Source organism: Ictidomys tridecemlineatus, unplaced genomic scaffold, assembly GCF_052094955.1.
Source record: "Ictidomys tridecemlineatus isolate mIctTri1 unplaced genomic scaffold, mIctTri1.hap1 Scaffold_46, whole genome shotgun sequence".
NCBI lineage: Eukaryota > Metazoa > Chordata > Mammalia > Rodentia > Sciuridae > Ictidomys > Ictidomys tridecemlineatus.
The window spans coordinates 1,058,275-1,077,500 of NW_027522984.1; the positions used below are offsets into that span (position 1 = coordinate 1,058,275).

General features: G+C 49.2%; 1 long non-coding RNA gene and 2 pseudogenes across 2 annotated transcripts; 2 read left to right on the forward strand and 1 right to left on the reverse strand.

The window, feature by feature from the left end:
* Window positions 1-1,710: 1,710 nt before the first annotated feature.
* Window positions 1,711-4,581, forward strand: LOC144364803 (uncharacterized). Its single transcript, XR_013433270.1, has 3 exons — window positions 1,711-1,953; window positions 3,476-4,161; window positions 4,247-4,581. It is a non-coding gene; the product is annotated as an uncharacterized LOC144364803 (long non-coding RNA).
* A 379-nt stretch (window positions 4,582-4,960) lies between these two features.
* LOC144373686 (rho-related GTP-binding protein RhoC-like) lies at window positions 4,961-11,338 on the reverse strand (annotated as a pseudogene). Its single transcript, XR_013433269.1, has 3 exons — window positions 11,059-11,338; window positions 7,801-8,048; window positions 4,961-5,548 (listed from the first exon to the last, which is right to left on the reverse strand). The product of XR_013433269.1 is annotated as a rho-related GTP-binding protein RhoC-like (transcript).
* Window positions 11,339-13,520: 2,182 nt separating this feature from the next.
* LOC101974920 (chemokine-like protein TAFA-3) lies at window positions 13,521-16,921 on the forward strand (annotated as a pseudogene).
* The last annotated feature ends 2,305 nt before the right edge of the window (window positions 16,922-19,226 follow it).

A 19,226-nucleotide genomic window follows, 5' to 3' on the forward strand; every position in this document is an offset into this window, starting at 1 on the left:
GCCTTCGTACCCATTGTGCTCCAGCAGGAGGCTGTGGTCTGCATTCCTGGTGCTCTGTGCCTCTGTGATGCAGAAAGGAGTATAGACTGGAAGGTCGGAGGCCTCCTTTAGCTAGTGGTTTTATTCTGGACTACTGAGATTATCTAGATATGGGGATGGTCAGACACCAGGATTTGTCTCATGTCTGTCTCGGATGGCATTTCCAGGCAATCCAAGGAGAAATGAGAAACTGAATAGTTTTTCATAAACATATTATCAAATTAGAGGGCTAGGCAGGGTTGTTTGTTTTGCAGTGGTGGGGATTGAACCCAGGCTCTCACACATGCTAGGCACATTCTACCACTGAGTTACATAGCCAGCTCTGTTTTGTTTTTTTAAGAGTCTCTTTGTTCCCTAGGCTGGCCTCAGGCAGTCCTCCTGCCTCAGCCTCCTGAATAGCTAGCTGGACCTACAAGCACACAGAACCACACCCTGTTTATATGCTTCTTTTACTGAATAAGTTTAGACATTAAAAATGCTTGGATGAGTACCATATAGGACAGTTGCAAAAAGGAAATGTTATTGTGTCGTTACTAGTTTTATTTTTGGATTTAACATATTATCTCAAATAAGGGAAATGGGAAGTGATATATTGTTTTTGTACTGCCCTTCCTTGGCAAAATTGAAAGCTGAGTCCCTAATTTCTTAGTTTTTTTTTTTTTTTTTGAGGGATGGAGTGTCCCAGGGATTGAATTGGGCATATGACCACTGAGCCATATCTCCAGGCCTATTTTGTATTTTTTTAGAGACAGGGTCTTACTGAGTTGCTTAAGTGCCTTGCTTTTTGCTGAGGCTGGCTTTGAACTGGTCATCCTCCTGCCTCTGCCTCCAAAGCCACTGGGATTACAGGCATGCACCACCATGCCTGGCAAATCTTAGTTTTTAAAAGTAATTTGAAAAAAAATAATAATTTCACTGGTCACTGGATCCCTATGGACCCACAAGTTCTGCTTTATGTGGTGTGCAATGCCTGGCAGGAGAGCTTGCAGGTGAATGTGTCCTGCTATGCAGGAAGCAGGAAGCAAGACGCTCATGTGTGGGCCTAAAGCCTGTCCCCTCAGGGCAGGACAAAAGTAATCCAGGCCTTGGTCTAGCTCTCCCTCCCTCCCTCCTGCCTCTCAGGTCCCATCCCACCATCCTGGACATTCCCAACCAACTCTACTAGGATGGAGAGCTGCAGGCCTGTGCAGATGTGGTGGATCAAGAGTGCTTCTGCCACTGACAGGGTCTGCCTCAACAGGTGAGGCTGGAAAGAGCAGGACTCAGGCCCCCACCCCCATATCTTGATTGTTTACTGAAGGTAGGAAAAGGCTCGACTGAACACCAGGGGTCCCTCCAGTTGTCACCTTGGCCTAAGCTTCCTTATTGCCTGCAAGTGTTTTGGAGTGGGAGGGAAGGGAAGCAGGGAAGTCCAGCTTAGGGTTTCTTCTAACCTTGTGACCAGGGATTTCCCATCATCTTTCATGGTGTGATGGGCAAAGATGAGTGTGAGTGCAATAGCCCATCCTTCTTCAACCCTGAAGAGGCTGCCATGGTGACCTCCTACCTGAAGCTGCTCCTGGCCCCTTCCTCTAAGAAGGGGAAAGCCCACCTGAGCCCATGAAGCATTGGAGTTATCTCGCCATACCGGAAGCAGGTCAGGCCCTCAGTTCCCAGCAAGGATGGGTCTTCCCCCAGGTGATACCTCTCAAACAGCCCTGGCCTCTGCTGGCCCTATATCTCAGAAGAGTGCAGAGGTCAGCTGCCTCCTCCCTCTTTGCTCCCCAGCTCTCTGGCCTCCTTCCTGCCTGGTTACTCTTGAATTGAGGTGACCGCATAAGAGAAAGATGCCTTTCCCTTCACTCCAGGTGGAAAAAATCCGTTATTGCATCACCAAACTTGACAGGGAGCTTCGGAGACTGGAAGGACTTGAAGGTGACTCACTACTTCACATTCACTCTCACCTTCTTTGTACCCTTCTTTTCCCCAAATCAGAGACCTCAGCTCCTGTGCCACTGCTTCAGTCTGGCCCAAGTCCCTGTCCCACCTCCACTGCCTTGGACAGAACTGGGTTTTTCCCCATCCTCTTGCTCCTCAAAGCTCCAGCTTATATTTCTGGCATGGGATCAGGAAGCCTGCATGTTTAACAACCTCCCAGGTCACTGTGATTGGGCAGGTTTGAGGTCTTTGCCCTAAGAATGAAGTCCAAATGCCACAGCCCACCCTCATCTGTCATGTGATATTGTCACCTCATCTCCACCCTCAGTAGCTTAACAGTTGCTCTGAGATGGTGATTCGAAGCTCTTTTTTTTAAAAAATTTTTATTTTTTTATTGGTTGTTCACAACATTACAAAGCTCTTGACATATCATATTTCATACATTAGATTGAAGTGGGTTATGAACTCCCAATTTTACCCCAAATGCAGATTGCAGAATCATGTCGGTTACACATCCACAATTTTACATAATGCCCAATTAGTAATTGTTGTATTCTGCTACCTTTTCTATCCCCTACTATCCCCCCTCCCCTCCCCTCCCATCTTCTCTCTCTACCCCATCTACTGTAATTCATTACTCTCCTTGTTTATTCTCCCATTCCCCTCACAACCTCTTATATGTAATTTTGTATAGCAATGAGGGTCTCCCTTCATTTCCATGCAATTTCCCTTTTCTCTCCCTTTCCCTCCCATCTCATGATTCTGTTAAATGTTAGTCTTTTCTTCCTGTTCTTCCTCCTTGCTCTATTCATAGTTGCTCTCATTATATCAAAGAATACATTTGATATTTGTTTTTTTAGGGATTGACTAGCTTCACTAAGCATAATCTGCTCTAGTGCCATCCATTTCCCTGCAAATTCTATGATTTTGTCATTTTTTATTGCTGCATAGTACTCCATTGTGTATAGATGCCACATTTTTTTTATCCATTCATCTATTGAAGGGCATCTGGGTTGGAGCTCTTAGTACAGAGAAAAATCACCTGGAGGGCTTTTAATACTACCAGGGCCCCTCCCAGCCAATTAACACTGATATCTGTGGGCAGAGCCAGGGCACTAGTATTTTTTACAGCTCCTCAGTTACAAGCCTGAAACCTACTCTTTTGAGATTTGGAGAAATCTGCCTTGGAAAATTCTGATCAGGAGGTCTGGGTTAGGGCCCCAGGTTCCATAGTCTTAACAAGTACTTGCTGATTATCTCCAGGAAAGTTTCAGAAACACTGTTTGTGGTTACTGTGTTCTTTGCAACACTGTTTGCTTTGTTCTGATGGCTTTACAGGCCCGATTCCAGAGCTAGCTTCACTCTTGAGGCTTGTGCTTCTGTCCTCTGTGGCAGCACTCACCCACTGATTGACAATTGCCCAGTGTACCCTCCTTGCAGATCAAGAGCCATGGGGCAGACGTCCCTTAAGTTCCCCTTTAACCCACCTATTCTCACGCCCTGCCTCTATCTCTTCTAGGTGGGCTCTGTGGAAGAATTCCAAGGCCAAGAACACAGCGTGGTTTTCATCTCTACTGTGTGAAGAAGACAGAGATTTGTGAAGCTGGATCTGCACTTTAACCTGGGTTTCCTTAAGAACCCAAAGTTTGGAGGGCTGGTGGGTGTGGCAGGAATTCTTCCTTCCTCTGGCCCTTCCTTCCCATGATCCCACCACTTCTTCCTTCTAGAGGTTCAACGTGGCTGTGACCTGGGCCAAAGCTTTGCTCATCATAGTGGGCAACCCCATTCTCTTGGGTCATGACCCTGACTGGAAAGCGTAAGCATTCCTGCCCTGTAATCCCTCATGGTGGCCACAAGCCCCAGCTTAGGCAGCTGTATCTTCATTAGTACCTGCTTATGGCTCAATCCTCAGGATCAGTTAATCTTCATAAAACCTTCATCTTATTTGTAAGTGAGCTGACATTTAGAGCTTAAGCAACCAAGGCTCAGATGTGGCAGGACCCAGGCCTGGCCTCGAGCCTGCGCTGGTACTCCTCATCCAGGCCTGCATAGCTCTGTGTGTCAACACCTCTGTACCCCACAGATTCCTGGAGTTCTGTAAAGAAAACAGAGGGTATACAGGGTGTCCCTTTCCTGCCAAACTGTACCTACAGAATGGACAGAACTTACTTCAAGATCTGAGCAAGCTCAGCCCCTCTACCTTAGGTATGGCTGGGTCAGGGTGGGCCAGGCAGGGGACAGTGGTGGAAGAGAAGATAAAGAAGACAAAGCATACCTCCTTTCTTTCTAGGGCCCCATGGTCATGACTACCTCCCCCAGGAGCAGGAGAGTGAAGGGGGTCTGTCCCTGCAAGTGGCGCCCCAGTGGAGGAATGAGCTCTGAAGACACAGCTGCCTGCCTTCTCACACCAAGCCAAGCCTTAGCCCGCTGCACCCAACCCTGAACCAGAACCCAGCTGAGCTGCCCTTCTAAGGGACAGGAAGGCTGGGGGAGGGTGTTTACAACCAAGCCAATCCACCCTTCCACTGCTGGGAGAATGACACATCAAGCTGCTTGTTAGCATTGTTATGGGGGAAGGGGAAGGAAGAAAAACTCTGAAAACAAAAAATCTTGTTCTATGCAAAAGCCTCTTGATCATGTCTCCTCATCTTGGCCCCAGCTTCCTGTGTCCCCAAGCTGACCTGCAAGAGGGTGAGACTGTCACACCCTGTCCAGGGGCACATCTCCTCATAGCCTCCATGTCCAGGGGAGGAAACTCAGTGGGAAGCCACCTACCGGTTTCTAAGTTTAGTCCAGGCTAGAGACCATGCCCCTCACCCACCTCCCAGGCTAAGCCAGGCATGACCTCATCTCTGCTCTAAGACTCCACCCTTCTACCCTAGTCCTGCCTTTGCCAACAGGGGGCCAGTCTGGCAAGCAACTTGGAAATGAAGAGAGAGATGGGACTCTGGGCTTGTAGCTAAGATAGGAACCAGACAAAGGAAACAGGAAACTGCCACACACGTGTTGGAACCTGTGGCCTTTATTCATGCCCCCCAACAAGTGCAGTGAGAGACAAGGCCCCTGCCCAAAGGAGAAACCCCAATCCACCTACCCTAGAAATGCTCCTCTGAGCCAGAAGTATATAAAGTGCTGGTGTGTGACCATCCTCTGGGGAGGGCCAAAGGGAGCAAGAGCCCTACCCCTGGACCAAGGCAGCAGGGAGAGGGACTGCTCAAGAAGGGCAGGCCACAGGCCCAGCTCCCAGAGGACAGGGAGGGAGGGCAGACCTGTCACCACTCTGGGGGCTAGGGAAAGAATGCAATCCTGGGCATGAGGAAACTGGAAAAAGGAGCCTTCAGCATGGAGTCCTAAGGGTGGAGCTCAAGGGCAGGTGGGTGATCCCTAAGCCCCTGTGAAGGAAAAGGGCATCAGGAGCCATGGGGATCTCAGAGAATGGGACAACCCCTCTGGCGCTTATTCTTGTGGACCTGGAGGCCAGCTTTAGTGGCCATCTCAAAAACTTCCTGCAATCCCTCATAGGTTTTGGCAGAGCACTCAAGGCACTGATATGATTTGCCATATCCCAGCCTTCCTCAGATCCGACGGGTTCCTGAGAAGACAGAAGATAAGGCAGAGGAAGCTGTTGGCTAAGTGCACCTCACACCACATCACCCATAACAAATACCTCCTCCAGCCTTGAGCTTACAAAGCATCCAGGCCCCGGCTGCCCCAGGCAGGGATCTAAACCTCATGTTTACATTAAAAGTTGTCCCCAGACTAGCCCCTCCTCTCCCACCTAGTTGCAGACCCTATGGTCCACATATGTTTTGCCTGAATGTGTGTCAGCTACCTCCTAAATGACTACCTTCTCCATCATCCCCCCAACCCATCCTCTGCCTGCTGTCCCCAGTTTAAAACCTTGCCTTATATAATTATTTTATCAAGATAGTCTCTATTCCATACCCTGGCAGCTTCATGTAATAAACTCTTCCTCTGGTCAGTGGGCCACTTAGTGAGACCCTGAATAAGCCAGCTCCCTCACCCTCTAAGCCTTTCTTCAGCCATTGATGATGCCCTTCCTCCCCAGGTACACTGATGGCACAGTCTGCATACCCTAAGTGAAACATAAGCTGTCTCCCCATGGACAAGGACTTCCTTATTCATCTTAGTAGCCCCAATTCCAAAGACAGAATAATAAACTGGAATAAATTAAAATGCCAAGTGACCTTGGACAAGTCACTTCATTCTATGATCATCTGATTTGATACTGAGGTTCCTTCTGGTTCTTAGCAGGGCACACACATGGGAGAGGAGGAGTGTAGATATCACTATGACTGCTTAACACAGGACAGTGGGCTGAAGAGAGAGCTCCTTTCTGCCCCAGACTGCAACCCCTTAGAGGGCACCTTCCTCCCCAGGGTTCCCCATCAGGCAGCCCCACCCACCTGCTTCATCTTGGCCAGCTCTCTCCTGGTATGCTCATCTTGCCTCAAGTCCTTCTTATTCCCCACTAGGATGATGAGCGCATTGGGGTAGAAGTGCTTCACCTCCGGGGTCCACTTCTCAGGAATGTTTTCTGCTCTAACATGTCCCAACAGGTACCTCAGTTTAAGCATGTGAGCACTGGTCTTCCTTCCCATAGCAGTCTGAGGCTGATAGTCTCCTTCATACCTCAAAACCCCGTCTCTTGTAGCATATCCTCCCCCAAGCCCTTCCAAACACTGGAGATGCCACAACAAAGGAGCCAGCAGAGCCTGTGTGGCCGTTGTGACTCCATCCCCACAGCCTCTGAAGATGGCTGACTCCAAAGTGTCTCCACCACCTCTCTCCAAAGTCCTCACCCAGGCTGTCAGGGCTGTCAATGAAGAAGCACATGAGGATGACATCTGTGTCCAGATAGGAGAGAGGCTGAAGACATTCATAGTCTTCTTGCCCTGCTGTGTCCCACAAAGCCAGCTCCACCTGACAAATGGGCAATACATAGCTGACCCCAAGGGCCCCAACCTACTACCCAGAGATCCTCTCAAACCACTAGTCCTGATGTGTGCAAGGCACCATATTAATCACAGTCATAACAAACTCAATTGAGTCTTTCTTTAAAGTTCTAAGATGTAAACTGGGTGCACTGCTGCATACCTATAAACCAGCAATGTGGGAGGCTGAGACAGAAGAATTACCAAGTTCAAGGCCATCCTGGGGAACTTAATTAGACGCTGTCTCAATTTGTTTAAAAAAGTAAAAAGTGCTGGGGATGTAGTTCAGTGGCAAAGTACTGCTGGGTTCAACCCCTAGTAACCCCTCTCCCACAAAAATCACTAAAATGTGTTTGATTTTTGTGATCTCAAATGAATTGCTATCGTGAATACCACTTTAATTCTCACACTCCTTTGGGGTAAGTCATGCTATCATCACCATTTTGTGGTGGTGGGGAGTTTAAACCCAGAAGCAAAGGGACTTGGCCCTGATTACACAGCGAGTATGTGGTAGAACCAGAGGATATATCCAGGTTTTCTTTGGGGTACTGGGGATTAACTCAGAGCCTCACGCATGCTGGGCATGTACTCTACGAATTAGCTACACTCCAGCCCTTTTTATTTTAGATAGGGTCTGGATAAGTTGCCCACACTGACCTCAAACTTGTGATCAATCTTCATGCTTCAGCCTCCTGAGTAGCTGGCATGATAGGCATGTACCTCCATATGTGACTATATCCAGGTTTTCTAAAAGTACAGTTTCATTTCTCAAATTTTACTTGTTCCCACAGGAAAATAAAACAAAATGTGAGTGAGTGGTAAGGAAGGACATACTACGTGACCAAGAACAGAGTTCCAAGGCAGGATTGAAAAGGGCTCTTGGCCTTACCTGCTTGCTGTCCACCTCAATGTCTGTAATATAGTTCTCAAAGACAGTAGGGAAGTAGCCTCTGGAAACTGATCCTTGCTGAAGACAATGAGGATGCAGGTCTTTCCACAGGCACCATCCCTCACAATCACCAGCTTCTTTCTGATTGCAGCCATGGCTGGGACTGGCAAACAAGAGGCAGTAGGGATTTGGGGAAAAAACTGGTAGTCCAAAAACTGCTCTGTGGCCTCCAAAACCTCTCCACAAACCTGGAAGAGAAAACAGAAAAGGGGGCTTGCGTTGGCACATTCTTGCCAAGCACCAATCCTGTAGGAAACAGAGTTTAAGATTCCTAATTTCTGGGGCAGGGACAGGTCTTCTCCAATGGGTTAAAATATAGCAGTGCGAGGTGGAAGAACCCACTTGGGAACCAGAAAACATGACTTTCAACGTTATCCACTCAATTGAAGGGAAACATTCAGCAAGGTGTTCAGGGATGCCTCGAGAAAAGCCAGCTTTTATCTGCTTTGCATATTGGAGTCATGAGACAGATTTAATTTGTAACAAGATTTGATACATTTAAGGTTTAATAATTGCTAAAGTGTAATCTAGAACAGATTGTCCCTCAGCTTGAGTCACGCCTGCCTAGTCAAAAACAAGGAGTCCCTCTACAAAACCAGATACTAGCATAACCACTTACTGGGTGGCTGATACGTAAGAGAAGGAATATTTATAAAGCCCCAAGGTGCCCACTCTTTGTTGGGTATTTTGACAAAAATTATTTACCTCAGTTTCCAGTGGCTTGTTAGGTGAATGGTGCACTTCCCATTTTGACCAACAAGGAAACTCTCTGAGGGTTAGATAATCAGAGTGTCAAGGACAGCACTCAAAGCAGGCTGTATGCCTCCAGAGTCTCTGCCTTTCTACATGTCACCTCAGAGGTGGAAAGGACAGCAGGAGGAGGAAAACCCAGACAGAGGACAGAGGCAGCAGCCAGCAGCTTCTCTGACCCACCCCACCCTGTCCCCAAACCCCGGGTCACACAAAGGAGGCTCAGTCCAGGCAGTGCCCACAGCACACATTCGGACAGCCTGCCTTCCTCCCCTCTTCCTCCTGGGCCTGGTGGCAACACTAGGTTACTCAGCCCCTAGTAGGGGACAATGACTACACTGTAGGGAGTCATGCATCCACCACAGCAGAGGGACAGAATAATCCACTAGGGAATCACCTCCACTCACTCTGGAATAGCCTCTTCCTCCCTCTGTCCAGCTCACTTTTATGCCCTGCCCACCCCTCCCTGTGACTCAGGGCAAGGGGTCAGCTTCCCAGGGTTAGCATGTGTCCCTCGTCACCAACACACATGAAGGAGCAGTTCATCACACCTGCAGTTCATCACACCTTCACAGCTCCCCTCACTTCCTCCTTCCCCAGGGAGGGGAGCCAAACTCCACCCAGCTAGATTCCCAGCCCTGCAGTCAGGGAGAAAGAGAGGGTGGGCTCTGGAGCTGAAATGAAATCTAGGCTGTTGGGAAGAAGGAGGGAGCTAGAGCCTGGGCTGGGAGGAGCCCCAAAAGAAATGACAAATGAGGACCAGTCCCTCCACCAACTAGGCAGGGAGCACAGGGTATGGTAGGTAACCTGATCTCTGCCTCAAACCTAGTTTTTCCTCAGTCCCACATCCGTTCATGCTGGGCTGAGCTCTTCTAGTCCCTGCATTCCACCACTTCACATTATATAGCCTGGGTCTGCTTTTTAGGAAGCAGAATACTCCAGCCCCAGGCTGTTTCTCTTCAACAGTGAGATGCTAGGGGGCCCCTCCCTCTCCTCCACTTACACCTTCAGAAAACTGAGATGTGGGGGAAGAGGACATGAGTCACTGAGAATTTATCAGAACCACTCTCAGGATCACAGAGGGGCTCTTGCTGATACCCCAAATGACAGGGAAGATGTGCCCTGCCAGCACATCCCTTTCCAAACAGGGGTTCATTGAAGTCTACCTAGGTGACTGACACTAGGATTTCTTCCAACTCCCCCACCTACTCCCATTAGTTCAACTTATGCAGCTGTGTAAACATGGGTTGGGGTAACTCCAACCCAGGCAGTGCGGATAGAGAACAATCACTACTGATCTACCAGTCACTTAGGCAAGAGTGCGCCACTGTCATCCCCCAGCAAGGCAACTGGCACCAGATGGTGGGAGGCAGAGGCCAGAACTTCAGGACAAGGACATGAATTAAGTGACCTGGAACCCCCAGCTCAGAAGACTTTCCCTCCAGGCTCTGGTTGGGCCAGAAGAGCAAGCAGCCAGGGCCAAGCCAGGACACAAGGCCCAAGGCCAAGATAGCATGAACAATAGTTCCCTGTGAGAGGAAACCCCAGAGGAACTGTCCCACTGACCCTAAAAGGGGCAACCAAACCCCACGCAGAGACTGAAGTGGAGCTGGAACGGAGCCTGGAACTTCTGGCGCCTCCCCTGAGACAAGATATGTGGGATACCTAGCTCATTCTCTTGATTTTCCCGCAGATCCAGTGGGCCTCCTACCTGGCTCACTTCCCCTGAAGTTTGGGAAAGACTCACTCTTCAGTTGACACCTCTTCCTCAACTTTAAAGCCAGAACTGAGAGAACTCTGTGCCCCGGGCTCCCCAGCCGGCACCCCTAAAATAAATCTTTAGCCTAGCTGGGGAGTGTGGAGGGTAGATTCCTTCACACATGAACGAACACACACGGGCTGGATCCTTCCCGGTCTCCCCTACCCCATGCCCCAGGTAGTTTCCAAGGACTGTCGAGGGCAGTGTCCAACCTCTGCAGAACAATGGCAGCCCCCAAGGGTCATACTGCGCCCTTATTCCCTCCATTCCACCCGTCCGGGCCTGGGAGAACTCCCAGCCCATCCCCAGCACCCCAGGCCAGGTCCACGCTGGGCCGTCTAGCTTGGGGCTAGCCAGGGCGACTGGGCTGGGTTCCCTCGTGGAGGGAGAACAAGGCCGCTCCCTTGTTCCGCGGGGGAGGCTAGGGGGAAACCAGGAGGGAAGGGAAAGGGCTCCGATCAGGGCCTTAGCAGGAGAGATCCCTTGCCAGGCCGCTCCTGGGGCCCCTCGCTGCAGTCTGGGAGGAGCCAAGCAGGCTGGACCCCAGCGCAGCCTGGATGCCGCGTCCAAGGGGAGGGAACAGGCCAAAACCCCTCGCTGGACCCGCCCGAGCTCCCAGCGAGTGGAGAGGAGGAAAGTGTTCTCCCAGGAACTGGTACGCTCTTCTCCCCCTGCCCAGACTCCTGTACCTTCCGCTCCATTGCCTCCAGTTGCGTGGCCATTGCAGGCGGCTGAGAATGACCCTAGGGGTCGAGCCCCGCCCCCGCCCTCCTTCAGCCTTTGGCTCGGCTGGCCTCTGGCCCAGCCCCAGGCGGCCAAGGGTCGCCTCCGCTGCGGCGGGAGGATTTGGGGCTCCTGCCCCGGGCTGGGTGAGAGGCTGGAAGGAGAGTCGCTGCGAGCTGCCAGAACTGCAGAGAAGTGGGCGGTGACCGGAGCGGGTGGGACCCTGGAGGACTCGGCCTCTGCCCCGCCTTCCAGCCCCTAGGGGAAGATGGGCGTAGAGAAAGTTGAGAAAGTTGAGAGGCGCTCTGGGTGGCATCAGGAAGGGCCGCTGCAACCCTCCCGCGGCCAAACAGCACCCGCTCCTGCCCCACCTGGACGCTCTCGGGAGGCAGGACTGGGAAACCCGGTGCCAGCGCGGGCGATGGAGTGGGACATGGTGTGTGCAGAAGACCACTCTCTGCCACTAGAATCCTTGCGGACCTTCTGGGACCTGCAGACCCAGACCACCGTTCTGCCTCATATTCCCTTCCTTCCACTGCCTGGAATTTCCCTGAGTCCAATTCCTACCTACTTCTCCAAGGGTACTACTCTTGGAAGTGCTTCTGGATCCCCAACCAGGAATACAGTTCCCACTCCTATTGTATTATTGTGCTGTTAGTGACGCTTAGCCCCCGTCTGATGTGTTACATACCGTATTTACATACATGTAGATCTTTCTTGTTAAAATGACTGAGGAGGTGGACAAAGAAGGAGGAAACCTATCAACATTTTATTGACTTGTATATTCTAGGAACTACATAACTCAACCTTTTAAATACTTGTCACAATCCTTTGGTTTGGTTTGGTGCTGTGTGTGTGTGTGTGTGTGTGTGCGCGCGCGCGCGCAGTATTAGTGATTGAACTCAGGGCTTCTCTATTGCCAGCTACTTCCTTGGCCCTTTTTATTTTTAATTATTTTTTTCTGAAATTGACCTTTATTTTGTTGTACTAAAACTGAAACAAAGTAACATTTTAGTACAGAACCTCCCAGGTTGTCAGATCCTGTAACTGCCTGCACACCACCCATCACAGCCCAATCTGCCTGCAATATAGAAAATCAACGTGTAACCAATGCTTCAAGAATTGTCTATAGTTTTTCTCCGTTGTCTGAGCTAGAAAACTTGTACCTGAAAAAGAAAGGTCAGCATTGAGAACCGAAGCTTGTTTCTCTTTTGAAGCACTGTGCAAGAAATCATATCCCTTTTTTAAAAATATCATTAATGGCTAAACTACAATCTCGTTTCTAGAATTACAAAGAATAAAATCAAGTCAAAGACATCTTGCTATTAAATGAAATGTTAGGAACAGTATTAAAATATGGATCCTACACCAATGACATCAGAGCCTGGTATAGAACCTACTAACAGGACACACCATTTAAGGAATCTTCAGCCAGACTTATCTGGTCTCCGAAGTGCATGCCCTTTGTATTGTATTTTGAGACAAGCTCTCACTAAGTTGCCCTGGCTGACCTCCAACTTGCAATCCTGCCTCAGCCTCCAGAGTTTCTGAGATTTACATGTACAGACCACCACATGTGGCTCCAGAGCTAGTTTATGCCTATTCAAGCAGCATAAATAATTCCTCTCTTTTACACATTTTATACACATCGTCCCACATGTCCCTGCTCCCTCTTAACAGTGGATTATCATTGGAGATCACTGCATGCATCATTAAATAAAGCATTTTCCATTGTGTTTCCACAGCTGTTTGGAAGAGACTGCCCAGATTCTCTTCAAAGCATTTAGCCAGTCCTTCACTGGTGGATGTTTGGGTTGTGTCCAGACTTTTTGAGTTTCCATTTGCTCATCTATAAAATAGGTAATAACTATCCTACTTTTTGGAATAGTCATGAAGAATTCAAGAGCATGCCTGGGTTAAGAACTGAAAAAAAATGGGAGTTAGCATGATTGTTCCTCCCACACCACAGCCCATTTTTAAAATTTTGGGGGGATACCAGGGATTGAACTCAGGGGCACTCAACCACTGAGCCACATCCGCAGCCCTATTTAGTGCTTTATTTAGAGACAGGGTCTCACTGAGTTGCTTAGCACCTTGCTTTTTGCTGAGGCTGGCTCTGAACTCTGGATGCTCTTGCCTCAGACTCACAAGCAGCTGGAATTACAAGTGTGCCACTGTGCCCAGCTCTAAGACCCCTTTTAAATGTCACTTCCTCCTCAGGTCTTCCCTTCCTGCTTCCCTGTTCTCTGTGGCATCCATCGCTTCCTACAGTGACTTTGTGCCAGGCTTTGAGCTGCTTGGGGACAAGGTGGGCATCTCACCCACCCTTGCCTCTCAGAGGGCATAGCACAGAGAAGCAACTAGGGCTGGGCACTAGGAGAGCCCCTCCTGTCTGGAGCTATGCAAGGTGTGCCCTTCTCTCCACAGGATGAGTGAAAGGGCCATGCAGAACTGGAACTCAGGCCACTGGCTGCTGGCACTTTGCTTGATGTGGCTGTGGACCCTCCTGGCCTTTGCTTCCTTGCAGCCTCCAACTGCCACAGGTTAGGGAGAGGCAGCAGGGACTGGGAAGGAGGTTTTCCAGCACACCTGGAAAACTGGATAACACCCCACCCTGTTCCACACAGTGAGCAGATCTCGGAGGCAAAGTAAAATCCATAGATTTCAGGGTTCTGACTCCTTCTTTGTTTATCACCCAGGCAACTGCTCCCTTCTGCTATCCCCACCAGGAGGATGCCTGGGCAGACCCACTGTTCTCTGTCCCTTCCAGGCCAGAAGGTGTTCTTCAGGGAGAGAGGCCCTCGGGTGGGGGCTTAAGTCTAGCCTCCTGGCCTAATTCTGGGGTTTTCCTTCTGGGGTGGCTGAAGCCTATATAAGTGGATGATCCTCCTCATGCACTGTAAGCCCTGGGGCCCTTGCCCTCACCCTGAGAAAGCAGGGAGGTGGGGGCAGGACCTGGTGCCAGACTTCAGCTTTCTTCTGCACAGACCCAGGGTCTGCCAAAGGGTGATGAGTGTGGCTTCACTGGGGAGGAACAGGAAGATTTCATCTGCTTCTTTCTCCCCTGCCATTAGATATTTTCTATGTGTGATGCTGGGGATCAAACCCAGGACTTGATGCTGCTGGATGTGGTCCATCAGTGAGCTAAAACCAAAGCCCTGGAAATCTCTTAAATAACCTTCCCCCAGCCAGGTGTAGTGGTGCACACCTGTAATCCCAGTGACTTCCGAGGCTGAGGCAAGTTGAAGCCAGCCTCAGCAACTGAGCAAGACCCCGTCTCCCAATAAAATATAAAGGGCTGGGGATGGGGCTCAGTGGTAGAGGTCTTCTGGGTTCAATCCCTAGTAGTTCCCACCCAACACACACAAACAAGAAAGGAAGGAAAGAAAGGCCTTCTCCCTAGCAGGTAGAAGCGGCTCAAGGACAAGCAGGTGGGTGGGAGGGGAGCAGGTCTGGAGGCCTGGGCTGGGGACCTGATCTGATGTGGCTGGCCCCATCAGTCTTTGTAAAGCAGGGCACCTGTGAGGTGATCGCTTCTCACTGCTGCTGCCACAGGAACCACATCGAGGAGCACTCCCAGACCGTAAAATGCTCCTGTTTTTCTAGCCAGGTGGCTGGCACTGTGCGGGCAAAGCCCTCCTGTGAGGATGGTGAGTGAGAAGCTAGGCCCTGGTCAGTGAGACTCTGAGCAGAGAAATAAGGAGGTCTGGTTGGGCCTTTTCATCTTCTGGGGATCCAATTTCATACCCATCTCAGGGCTTTCATGATCAGAGTCTCAAATGATGGGGCACCCTCTGGGGGACAGGAGGGTAGATATGACTATCTCTGTGTTATAGACAAGGAAAGCTCTTGTTGTGTGCTGTCCCTCACTGCCCAGCCCACACCAACAGACAAGTTTCCTCATACTTTAGGCTTTCTGCCACACACAGCCTGTCGGACGTGGGCTCTTCACCTACTGCTCTCTCCCCAGCCTCTTCCACATGCTCTACTCTCAACCCTGCCTTTACATTAACACTTGTATTCCTTCACATCACCCTTTCCCACCTACCCACTCTGGCTTCTGTTCTCACGCTTAAGTGGCATCTGAGTAACCATGCCCAGTGTGATCACATGCATTCCAGCTTGTGCCCTCCTGGTCTGTGGACCTCTGCACATGGTGCATAGTAGCTCACACACACCAAGCTGAAGATTGGTACCTCTGTGACAATGACATGATTGCCTCAGAGACAACTTCACCTGCCTCCTTTCCCCCTCAATGTTTTTGGTGAGAAGCTAGGACCTGTAGGATTAAAGTTGGTAGGGCTATGTCCCCAGGCCTCAACATTTCTTCCTCTCTGGGCATCCCAGAGTAGGCAGAAGATAAGGGAAACGCGGGACTCTATGCCAGGGGTGTGTGGAAATGTGTACCTCATTCACAGACCCACCCCCCCTCTTGACTGCTGGCTGTGCTTGCAGAGAGCTTAGAGATGCACTCCTGCCTCCTATCCCAATAGCCTCTATCATCCTGCAGAGGTGGTGGTGTCAGATGGAGCCCTGCCTGCCAGGATAGGAGTGTAAGGTGCTCCCAGACCTGTCGGGATGGAGCTGCAGCAGTGGACACAAAGTCAAAACTCACTAAGGTATCCAGGTGGACACCTCATTCTACTCCTCTTCTTCCTCTTTCACCTGGGGCATCCAAGGGGGCACAGGAGCCCTGGGGATCCAGGATGGCATGACCCAAGTTGGTATCTGTGAGCAGTGAGATACTCACTGCATCCCCAGGTGGTCCTTCCATGTACAGTCAGACTCTGAGGACTGGTGTTAGGGCTCTGGATCAGAAATCCAGGAGTGTCTTTCTGGCATATTTTTTGATGGTCCATATGCCTTGTTTTCTCTTCTTTGCCTATAGTGAGTTTGCTTCTGGAAAACATCAAGTCTATACAAAAAAAGTGGGGAATTGGGGAAGCTATCTAGATAATTCAGGGAAGAGTCTCTCCTCCTACCTGAATTCCAGGTATAGTAGTCACTCTGCCCAACACTTCTCCATGGACTATCCCCCCATTCCCACAATTCTAAACTCCAAACAGTTCATACCTCCCTTCCTCTAGTCAAATTGTTCTGTCTGCTGTGACAGCACCGAAGAGGATTATTATTTTCATGGTTTGTTGCCTATCCTATGAAACAAGGGGTAATTAAAATTTTATTAAAGTTGTTAGCAATTCCATGTGTGTCATGGTTAATTAGTTGCATCTCTTTGTCATCACCATTTGTACAGATGAGAGTGACAATGTGAGGCAAGGCAAGGCACTGCCTTCTACATTCCGTGCCCATCACCACACACATCAAACAGGCAAACAAACAAGAAGAGAAAGAAAGGCAGCCTCAACAGTTTTGAAAAAAGCAACAATTTTCCCAGAGCACAGAACAAATGGAGCAGGGAGTTTGACTAGATATAGAGCATCTTATCTGTAGGCAGAGAAAGGAGACAGCCATTCTGATTATACCTAAGCCTAGATGAGAGTGAGACCCACCACAGAGCTTGTAAAATTTGTCACCACATTATATGTTTAGGTTTGTAGCCCATAAAGCCTACACTGTGCTTGCAATTTGTACAGTGACCTGGAAGCAAATAGTAGGTAAAGCGTGCCTGATTTATGTTTGCATGGTCCAGCTGGGCCACTTTTGCAGCCTGGACTGCTTCAGGAGCAAGGGACCAGCAGCATTGTGACCTGCATATCCTGGAGAGTCTCTGGCACAATGGAATGGATCCACCTTGTCTTCTATTGTTTGCTGTTTAGGTAACACAATAGCTCTTAGGGATCACAGCCTGGATAGGAGAAGCTTGATTGAGCATTGGACTAAAGAATGGCATCCAGTCATCACCCAGCAAATTTAGAGATTCACTTACCTGGACTCATGCTTCATGTTAAATTCAGCATTAACTCTCTTGATTTTAATCAAGTCTCTAAGTAGATATGGATGGATCTCCAACCACATATCTTGAAGACTGTGCTCTGCTAGAGACAAAGAAGTTCAAGACACAATTCCTGCCCTTAAGGAATATCCAGTTGGGCTGGGGAATTGAAGACAGATAATTTAGGTCATTGAGAGTCTATGGAACCATGACTTCTGAACCACCTGCTGAGGGCATGATAGGAGTTTGGGGATAAAATTTTTGAAGTTCTTTGGCTACTCCCTGGTCACAAGGCACAACGATGAGAATTCACAATCAGCACCTTTCCATCCACCCTGATTCCATGGTAAACTGCTAACAAGTTGAAGGAAAGCTTTCTTCCTTATGCCAGGCCAGTAATCTCTCATTTGGATGGGATTGGATTGACTTGGGGAAGGAAAGAAATGAAGCATCTGTGGAGTCACAGCATGTTTGAGCTGTGTTGTTGGGTATGGAATGCACAGGTCCTTAGAATCAGCCTCATCCAAGCACCTCAGGTTTCTGTTCATTTGTTTATTGTAACAGATAAGAAAGCTGGATGTGGTGGCGCACACCTAATCCCAGCAACTCTGGGACTGAGGCAGGAGGATCACAAGTTTGAGGACAGCCTGGAAAATTTAGCAAGCCCTTGCCTCAAAATAAAAAGAGCTGTGGGTGTAACTCAATAGTAGAGTACTTGCCTAGCATATGTGAGAGGTCTGGGTTTGATCCCCAGCATTACCAAGAGAGAGAGAGAGAGAGAGACAGAGACAGAGACAGAGACAGAGAGACAGAGAGAGACAGAGAGAGAGAGAGAGAGAGAAGAAAAACTGAGCCTCAGAGTGCTGAGGTTGAGATGATTATCCCATGAGCTCACAGCCTGGTCTCTCAAATCTCTAAGACTGCAGCCTTTCACTAGTATGGACCTTGAGATTCCAACCTGAACCTTCCTTATTACACCTGATCCTGTAAAGCATTGGCTGGACAGTAGCAACATTTTTCTTGGAACATGCTAGACACTTTGACCAAGTTTACTGTTCTCCTATCTGCAATAACCCAGAATCTTCACACACCAGGATGTAGAGTCACTTTGTCTCTACTCTGCCCTAAGCCCCCCAAACTCCAAATAAGCTCCATGATAACACAAACATCACTCAGCCCACTTGCAGTGGGTGTGCTCGGTTGGCATCCCCATTGCCTGCTCTGACCCATCTCTTTTGTGGTCTTTAGCCTGTGACGCTCTCAGAGGTTCTGGTTCTAGGAGAAAGTCTGGGAGGAGTGTAGGGCTGGCCAAAGTCCTGTCACTTCAAATTCACCTGCTGAGATGGTAGGCTGGAGCCTTTGTCTAGGGCTGAGGATCAGCTGGCATCATATGACAGCTTGGATGCAGCCTCTGTGATGGTGGGGATCACCAGGGCTTTAGGGGTAGGGTGTCATCAGAAACCAACTGGGATGATGCCGTTTTCTGATCCTCAAGAAGGCAAATAAGATGATTTGGGACTAGTTTCAGTTCCTCCCTCTCTGCCTACCTCTTTATACAGTAGAATCAAGACTGATGTCTCCCTCACCCCACCCTAGTGTATTTTTTCTTTTTTCTTTCTTTTTTATTAACGGGGTGAACAATGGTGTCAGATTCTTGCTGGACTATAAATATCAGTGCTCTGACAACTATAATCTCTGCATAGAGTGGGCTCTCAGGTGTGGTTGTCAGTGAGCTGATCAGAGCCAATCTTGCCTCCTTCAAGGCTGGGAAAGGACCTGGAGGAGGGAATAAAGGTTGACATACTATTTCTGGAAAGAGTTGGAGAGTAAATATTTTAGGCTTTGTAGACCACAAAAGTGGGATACCTTCTCCATCAGATTGAGGACAGCCTGTTGCACATTCTATGTTTTTGTTGTTTGTGTCATTTGGTTTTAAAAAAAGCTTCAAAACTGCAAACAACTTTAGCTCAAATACAAAAAGCAACTCTTGGCCTTTTTCAGAAGGTCACTAACCCCAGTGAACCTCTAAAGTCAGGCCACGTTTGCAGCTTGGGATGGTTTCCCAGCCTCCTGGCCTGCCCTGGGTGCTGTGGAAACTTGAACTTGAGGGCAGGGGTGGGTTTTGTTTTTCTCTGAATGCTCCTTTAGGGATGGGTAAGTTAATTATTTAGACTACAAGTGAGATAACTTTAGCAGAGTCAGGCAATAAAAGCCTGCTCTTCTGGAGGCCAGGATGTGGGC